We start from the raw sequence: 9,328 nt of genomic DNA, 5'->3' as shown, positions 1-9,328 counted from the left end.
GCAGTGTTGCTGAAATACTCTTAAAAATTCTGCAACATTCAAACTCCTGCAAATTTTGAGGTTAACTGCCCTAGACCAAGTACAGGTGATACATAGTAACCAAACCTTACGGGTCTCTTTTCCATCCTTCGTATTGAAGGGTCCTAGATAATCCATAAATATGTTAGAAAAAGGAACCGTAGGAGGATCTGCTCTGAAGTCTCTGTAAAAGTTCTGATTTAACCTTATATAACGATTATTAAACATACGACAATGAACACACTGTTTAAGAGCCTTTTTCACAACTGAGAAATGTTTAGGGATGTAATAATGCTTTCTGAGCTCTGTTAATACAGAATAACATCCTGAATGTAATAATTTGAGGTGTGCATCCCAAATAATTAGTTTGGTCAAATGACTGTCTGGGTGCAATAATAAAGGGTAATTTCCACTTAAGCCATAATTCCATTTTTTGAATTTACTCTTAACTCTCAGAAGACCCTGTGAATCTAAAAATACATTAAGTTGCGTTATAATAGGAGGAATGTCTTTTCTGGAATTAAGACCATGCTGTAGGTAAGAATATACCTCAGGATAATGCTTTCTTTGTTCATTGTTTAACAAGTAATTTATAGCCTGGGAAAAGTAATTAGCGACTGGTGAGCAAGCAATTTTCGCTTTCAGCTTCCACTTGTGCACCACTAAGAAAATATTGCGAAAAATCAATACAAGTTTCCTGAAATTGGAATAATTATTAATATCAATAAGATTGTTAGCAACTTCAATAACCTGAGCTGTGGAAGGAGTTGCTTGAACTTCAGTGGGCATCTCAAATGCTGGTATGGTAGTTGACAATTCTGGAACTTCATTTATACTTAAATTTGGTCCTGAAAAAAAGCAAGGATTTTGCAACTGGTTGTATGACACACATCTGGTGATTATGTCCGCAGGATTGTTTTTCCTTGAAATAAAGCTAAATTTTATAGGAACCGTTTCACACATTCTTTGTATATTATGAAGTCTATTTACGACAAATGGAGAATGTTTATTTAATTTGTCCAATTTCAAGGCAGCAGAGTTCAGCCAATGTAAGGCACAGAGAGAATCAGTATATACGTAAATATTATTAACCTTTAAGGGTTTTAAGCAAGCAGATCCAGACAAATCTTTGTAAATCTCAAGAGCACACTCAACACTTAAATGTATTGCGTTAAGTTCCAGAGAGGGCATGGATTTACTCTTAAGTTGCTTATTTACAAGTCGGTTTTTGGCATGTATAAAGCTTAAGCGATTGGATTCAATATGCTGTAAATAGAGTACACAACCAAATATGTCCTTACTTGCATCTGAAAAAATATAAATATCATAATTGCCATCTCGTGGACCAACACACCTAGCAATTTTTAAAGGAGGAGCTCTGTTGGTTTGCCTGCAAATATTAATCCATTCTCTCTGCAATTCTTGCGTTAATGGTTGATCCCAATGTAAATTCTTTTGACACTGTAATTGATGCATGAACAATCTACAGCGGTTAAACAATGGCATATTAAAACCAAAAAGGTCAAACTGTGAAGCAATTGTTTGTAAAAGAGACCTTTTAGTATTAGCATTGGGATTAAGAAAAATTGGTTTAGTGAAAATTTCGTCGGAACATCGATCCCAGTTTAAACCAAACAACTTGTTACGTAAAGGCATAGCTGCCTCGGCTTCGCGGTCCACTTCATCCTGTAAAGTTGAATCATTAGTTACAACCTGCTGAATGTCAAATTTATAGGGATTGAATATATTCGAAAGCTGTTTATACGACCACTCTAACTCCTCTGAAGTATTGGCAGTAATGGCCCCATTGTCCATATAAATCATGGAATAGATAGATTTCTTTAAATCTGCTATTCGAGAATCCTCTGAAGGTTGTAAAACAAGTATGTAATATAATGAAATCATTAATAAAAAGGGACTACATCTAAGGCCAAAAGGTAATCTTACATTCTTAAAAGCCAATAAGGAAAAATCGCCTTGATTTACATTTTTGTACCAAAAAAATAACAACTTAGACTGATCAGTTTCTGTTAAAGATAACATATTAAAGGCTTTCTTAACCCTGGATAGGTACGGTCCTCGGACACCCCTTTAAGGGTATACTCGGACGCGAACGACCCCGACGCCAAAAAAAATTCTTGAAAAATCAGTTTTTGCAGTAACCTCCTTTTTTCTTTTGCCAAAAAAAACTTCAATGAATGCTTAAAACAACTGTATAGATAAATACTACTCATCTGCAGAAAAACTATTTATTATAAATATTTTAAAAAATTAAGTAGAAAAAAAAAAAGACCTGACATAAAAATTCATAAAAAAAAAGTTTATACATATATACACAAATCCTTTTAGGAATTGATTCTTGAATGTTTAGGACACATCTTGATGTATTTTGGATGAAGTCAGACCCATGGAGGTGAAGATCTGAAATGAGAAAAAAAGGGTAACTTTTTTTGGCCAAAAAAATTTGTCCAAATTTCATGAATTTTTTTGGGTACCCAAATGAAATAGGAAGTGGCTAATTTTTTTAGGGAATAAACATATGTTATCCTAAAATAGAAATATGTAAAAAAATCTTCATTATTTTGTAAATTACATTTATATCAGGGGCCATATCTAAAGGTAATTTTTTGAGTACTTAGAAATTCCGTAAAAAAATACATATATTTAATATATAATATGATATTTATGCAGGTAAAAATATACCAAAATATCACAAATTCTATAGGGAACAAGAATATATATAGATAGGGCAGCTTACGCTTCGGATATGTCCACAAAATGGCCGCCAACCACACTGACTCAGACTCCCTAATCTGCCACTTGAAATGTAGGAAGGGTATGTCAATTTCAAGGTGTTATTTACTAATCTAATTATTATTGGATATGCATAAAAATTGTATGGTGGGTTGCTGGATAATTGTCGATTATTTTACGACTATGAAATTAAAATTCTGACCCAAAAAAATTTTTTTGAAGGGAAATAAAATCGAAAAAAAAAATGTAAAACAATATTTTAGCTAAAAAAATTTGATGATATTCAATCAAAACAAAAGTAAACAAAATTTTCCGACAAATAAACATCTAGAGGAATCATTACTCTGTGATAGTTCCTTAGTACGTAGTAATTTTGAAAGAATTGGGAAAAAACGAAAAAATGGCAATCACCGGAAAATCGAACACATACCTATATATACGCCATATCTGGCTAAAAAAAAGATAGGCATGGGTAGCCAGATCATCTAGAAACACTTTCCAACACTATAAAAATATAAGTTTTGCGACACTACTTGCCAATTCCTTACGGTAACATGACTAAGCAAAAAAATGCAAAACAAATAAAAAGGGGCACTCGAGGAAAAATGGCTAACATTCTAATATACGGCATTTCAGAAAAAAAAAATTCAGCCACGTGCTAGGCAAACCATCAAGGCACATTTTCCGACAAATAAACATCTAAATGAATAATTACTCTCTGATAGTTCCTTAGTACGTAGTAATTTTGAAAGAAATGGGAAAAAACGAAAAAATGGCAATCACAGGAAAATCGAACACATACCTATATATACGCCATATCTGGCTAAAAAAAGAAGATAGGCATGGGTAGCCAGATCATCTAGAAACACTTTCCAACACTATAAAATAATAAGTTTTGCGACACTACTTGCCAATTCCTTACGGTAACATGACTAAGCAAAAAAATGCAAAACAAATAAAAAGGGGCACTCGTGGAAAAATGGCCATTCTAATATACGGCATTTCAGAAAAAAAAAATTTCAGCCACGTGCTAGGCAAACCATCAAGGCATATTTTCCGACAAATAAACATATAAATGAAATATTACTCTGTGATAGTTCCTTAGTACGAAGTAATTTTGAAAGAAATGGGAAAAAACGAAAAAATGGCAATCACAGGAAAATCGAACACATACTTATATATACGCCATATCTGGCTAAAAAAAAAATAGGCATGGGTAGCCAGATCATCTAGAAACACTTTCCAACACTATAAAAATATAAGTTTTGCGACACTACTTGCCAATTCCTTACGGTAACATGACTAAGCAAAAAAATGCAAAACAAATAATAAGGGGCACTCGCGGAAAAATGCCCAACATTCTAATATACGGCATCTCAGATAAAAAAAAAGACATGCACGTGTTAGCCCAACCATCAAGGCACACTTTCTAACACATAAACATGAAAAAAAAATCAATAATATACGGCAATTCCTTACTACGTAGTAAATTTTTACAAATATTGAAAAAAAACAGAAATTGGCAACCGCAGTTAAATACCCAATATACCAATAACTACGTCGTATCTGACAAAAACAAAATCACGCATGGGTAGCCAGATCATCTAGACACACTTTCCAACACTAAAAAAGCAAAAGTTTTACGACACTATTTCGCAATATCTTACGGAAAAATGACTTGGCAAAAAAATGAAAAAAAATGAAAAAGGGACACTCGCGGTAAAATGCCCGACATTCTAATATACGACATCTCAGATAAAAAAAAAGACATGCACGTGTTAGCCCAACCATCAAGGCACACTTTCTAACACATAAACATGAAAAAAAAATGAATAATATACGGCAATTCCTTACTACGTAGTAATTTTTACAAATATTGAAAAAAAAACAGAAATTGGTAACCGCAGTTAAATACCCAATATACCAATAACTACGTCGTATCTGACAAAAACAAAGTCATGCATGGGTAACCAGATCATCTAGACACACTTTCCAACACTAAACAAGCAAAAGTTTTACGACACTATTTGGCAATATCTTACGGAAAAATGACTTGGCATAAAAATGAAAAAAAATGAAAAAGGGGCACTCGCGGTAAAATGGTCCTCGTGGTGATGAACGACATTTTAACTAAAAAAAAAAACATGCACATGGTAGCCAAACAATCCACCAAGACTTTCCACAACTGATAACCTATACAAGTTGCACCATTCTACGACAATTTCATAATACGTAATAACTTTGATAATTATGCAAACTACCCTAGAAGGGTAAACTCGGACGCGAACGACCCCGACGTGTCTCAGAAATCGGGGAAGGAGTACAGCTACAGCAATGCACATCTGGACACTACTAGAGCGTGTAGGGGAGACACCTCCTGCAGGTCGATCACCCACAAATTCAGTCACGGGGGTGAGTCACGTGAGAAAAACCTGTTTTTTTTTGACGCTCGGGGTCGCAAACGACCCACCGTACCTATCCAGGGTTAAGGTCAAATATGAGTAACTTTTGGTCAAATCTAAGCTGTAAAAAGGAAGATGACAATTTTTGGTTTAACGTAGGCCCTGAATACATGCACTGGTTATGTGACAAAGATATATTATTAGAAGAATCCCTAAGGTTGGACAAAAATACAATCCTACATTTAGTACTATCCCTATCCAGCTTAAAGATAGGCATGTGTGGTAAAAAAGAACGTTGAGGATTCTCACTTTTAAACACCTCTAAATCATAAATGGGTTCAATTATGCCTGCCTTCAATTGCTCCTTAATTGTTTGGTCAACGAGCTGCAAACGTTCTGGATGTCGTTTAAGTCTCTTGAGGTTAGACCTTAATATCAACTTGGATAGATTTTCATTCTTTGAAAGTAAATGAGAAACTTTCCCATTCCACAGCAAGGGAACGATAATACGTCCATCAGACTCTCTACGACGAAGGGTTTTGATGGTAAATTCGACCAACTGGTTATTAAGTTCAATACTTTCATCATTGTAGGAATTCTGATCGTAATTTAAGTAATAATTGCATTCAGACTCTAGAAGTTGATCAGTGGCCTGTTGCAGTGGTTTCTCCATAAGCATGCCTCTTTCGTTTATTACAGAAAATTAACAGTTTACCTCAAAGTTAGTATTAATGTCATCATCGGCAAAAATATCAACTTTAGAGTTCAGCAGAAAGGAACTACTCTGGATATGAATAGCAGAACTACACTCAAATGGGTTACTAACAGCCGAGGTTTGCACTCTCGTATCAGCTAAATTATCAATATTCTTAATCATTAAATCAATGCTACCAGACAGCAAAATACCTGCATGACACTCTGTATACATCGATGAATTTATTCCTCCAAAAACTGTATCTGTACCTGCAATACAATAAGCGAAGTCTGTACCTAAAATGAGCTGAACATTATCAATTTCATGAGAAAATTGATTAAGGAATTGATCAGCTAATTTAACACCTTGTGCCTGAAATTTATCAACTAATCTACCAAGCAGAGGTAATTTCAATGCTACATTAATGTTTGGTACAACCAAGCAATAAATTATAAAGGATTTATCTCCAATCGTAACAGGAACTTCAACAATTTCAGTAAAATACTCCTTGTTACCATTAAACCCATTAATTGTTAGCTTTACTTTAGAGTTAATGATTTTAAGATTATTCTCCTCCGCCAATTTCTTAGTGACAAACGTGCTCTGCGAACCACTGTCCTTCAGTCCTCTGTAAACAGTCCCCCCAACTTTAAATGAAAAAGTGGGTAAAATTGAATCACCATGACAAGTGTGAAGGACGGCAACACCGCTGCTTATTTGAGGAGAAGTTTCTACCTTGGATTTGCAGTTATTAATATTGTTAGAGTCTCTGTCTGGTGACTGACTCCTATCACATAGGTAAGTCATATGCCAGCTGTTACAATTTGAACAGCGTCTTTTGAATTTAAAACGACACTTACCGGAAACATGATTAAACTGGCCGCATTTTACACATCCATTTCTAGATTTTAAAATATGCACTTTATCTGTAGGAGAAAGAAAATTAGGGCACTTATGAATAAAGTGAAATTTATCAGTATTTCCAACCGTAGAACACAAAGAACACAGAGGCGAAGACCTGTCTTTATCATATGTTACTGATTCCGCAGCCATGCTGGTAGTACTCTCTTTAGGAAGAGGGAGTGTTAATGTTTTGACACGTGAAGCTTTACATTTCAAGCTTTCAACACCTTTCCCGTCACTTTCGTACCTTTCGCAAGCTGCAAAGAAATGTGAAATAATGTCATTTAAGGAAGGATGAGTTTTTCCTGTAATATTAATAAGATGACGCTGAAAACGACCATTTAAGCCGTGCCAAGCAAAATATCTGACAAATTCATCCGCACCAATGTTAAAAGTCTTGACTGCTTCACATACTGATCGGAGGATGGAAATAAATGTGAAGGGATCATCACTCTCTCTTAGATCTAACTCCGTAATTTTCCTAATTGCATTGTTTTTACAAACCTCCTTAGAAGCAAAGGCGGAAATCAATAATTCTTTGGCATCTACATAACGCTGTTTGTCAGCTTCCAGAGAACATAATAAAGTCTTTGCTCGACCGTCTATCTGTTGCTTCAGCAATAAAAGTAAATCTCTATCAGGATACTGAAATACATTAGTTGTAGCCTCAAACTCTGCTATAAATTTCAATAAATCTTCTTCTTTACTTGTAAACTTAGGAAGAGGAGCTGTTGGCTGTTTCAGTAAACTGCGGGCCACGTCGGGGATATTAGAACCATTATTACCCCTGGAAATTTCAAGTAATGGTAAACAATACTCAATTTTATCTAAATAATCCTGGCAACTTGTTAATTCTGGCTCTAACTCTGCTTCATCAGATACGTCAGGAAATTTCTTCAAGAGGATATGATCATCTAGCTCTGACAGCTTGTTTCTATAATTAACAAGAAGACCTTTAATAGCTAACTTTTCTTCTTGTGTAAGGGCAGAATAGGTGTCAGACCTATTGAATTGTTCGGTGACTTTTCTCCGAATGACTTTCCGTTGTCCAATCAGTACCTGTAAGTTAGCCATTATAACAAACGTATAACAAATGCAAAATAATAAAATGTTAACTTTCTGAAAAGGAAAAATATATTTATTTAAATGAAATGTTAATATCCTGGAAAGGAAAATGTCAAAGTCCTGCAAATAGAAATATGAGACTACTGGGAGCCCCGGTCGTGGTCAATTCTCTACTGGATCATCTGCACCATCATTAAGCACCTTTCTTTGTGTTGCCCCACGTTGGGCGCCATAAGCAGAACACCATAAAAATCTGTGGTTTGTAAATAAAGGTTGGAAGGAAAAATGTAATTAAATATGATATTTATTACATAAATAAGCCTTTAAAATAACGTAGTAACGGAGTTACAAACAATTGGTTGGAGAACAAGGCAATTCACGTAAATCGTAGGGCGTTTCCTTCGTTCTGCTTCGCTCGCTGTCTGTAAAGATATAATCAGGAAGATTAGTATCTAAAAAGCATGGTCATTTATGTAGAAGAATATACCCATCGGAATATTAAACCACTTAAAATTACCTTACAATTGAGCAACTGAGGTTTACATTAGTATCAGGAAGGAAATAAAAGGGCCGATACATCGAAACCGAACACCATCCTGAAATGAACGGTAAACCTAATATAAATTTGCTCGGTCGTAATATGGGAGACAATTCGTCATAAATATAATCACTCGAAACATTAATGTATTAGACGATTCTCTTACCCAAGTGTTAACAACGTGAATTTATGAATAAGCTAGAGTTACTAGTCCGAGAGCTAAATCACCTGAAAGGACAAGAGAATACGATATAGAAAACATATTGACCACAAAAAAAAAACTATTACGAATCTTCATAAGATTAAAAATGACAGACAGGAAAAACTTTAATAGGCAACACAAGGCAATGAGAGTTCCCAATGATAACCTTAAAAATAAGCCCTATATATTCTTGGTACTCACCATTGTCGAACCATGCACAAAGGCGTTGCAGATGGATTTTGGCAGATGTTCACAAGAGGGTGACGTAGACCAGGGATCCCAATAAAAGCCTTTAGCCTAAGAAAGGCATGTCGGACAAATCAAAAATGTGGAAACCTTTCCAGGTGAGTGAGGTCTCTGTGTCTCTGTCTCTGACACTGTCGGACGGCCGGGCTGCCTGCCTCCTCGTCGGCGTTTTCGCTCGAGTAAAGCATATGGAAGGAGGAGGAGTTAGCAAACTATCCATCTTTAAAGACTGGACGGCAGGAAAGACAGTTTGATGGTACCAAGAGTAGGGCAATTGAAAATACCAAATTCTTAATAATTACTAGTCTTTCCTGTCGCCATGTGAAAATATGAAATGTCTTGTACAATATATATATATATATATATATATATATATATATATATATATATATATATATATATATATATATATATATATATATATATATATATATATATATATATATATATATATATATATATATATATATGTGTGTGTGTGTGTGTGTGTATGTGTGTGTGTGTGT

The 9,328-nt window shown here is 34.8% G+C and overlaps 1 long non-coding RNA gene across 1 annotated transcript; it reads right to left on the bottom strand.

The window, feature by feature from the left end:
- Positions 1-7,247: 7,247 nt before the first annotated feature.
- On the bottom strand, positions 7,248-9,164 carry LOC137636752 (uncharacterized). Its single transcript, XR_011043207.1, has 4 exons — positions 8,778-9,164; positions 8,541-8,602; positions 8,354-8,432; positions 7,248-8,258 (listed from the first exon to the last, which is right to left on the bottom strand). It is a non-coding gene; the product is annotated as an uncharacterized lncRNA (long non-coding RNA).
- Between the last annotated feature and the right edge of the window lie 164 nt (positions 9,165-9,328).

The sequence above is a fragment of the Palaemon carinicauda genome, unplaced genomic scaffold, assembly GCF_036898095.1.
Source record: "Palaemon carinicauda isolate YSFRI2023 unplaced genomic scaffold, ASM3689809v2 scaffold3784, whole genome shotgun sequence".
NCBI lineage: Eukaryota > Metazoa > Arthropoda > Malacostraca > Decapoda > Palaemonidae > Palaemon > Palaemon carinicauda.
The sequence above is the reverse complement of the archived record's forward strand: the minus strand, read 5'-3'. Positions and strand labels throughout refer to the sequence as shown.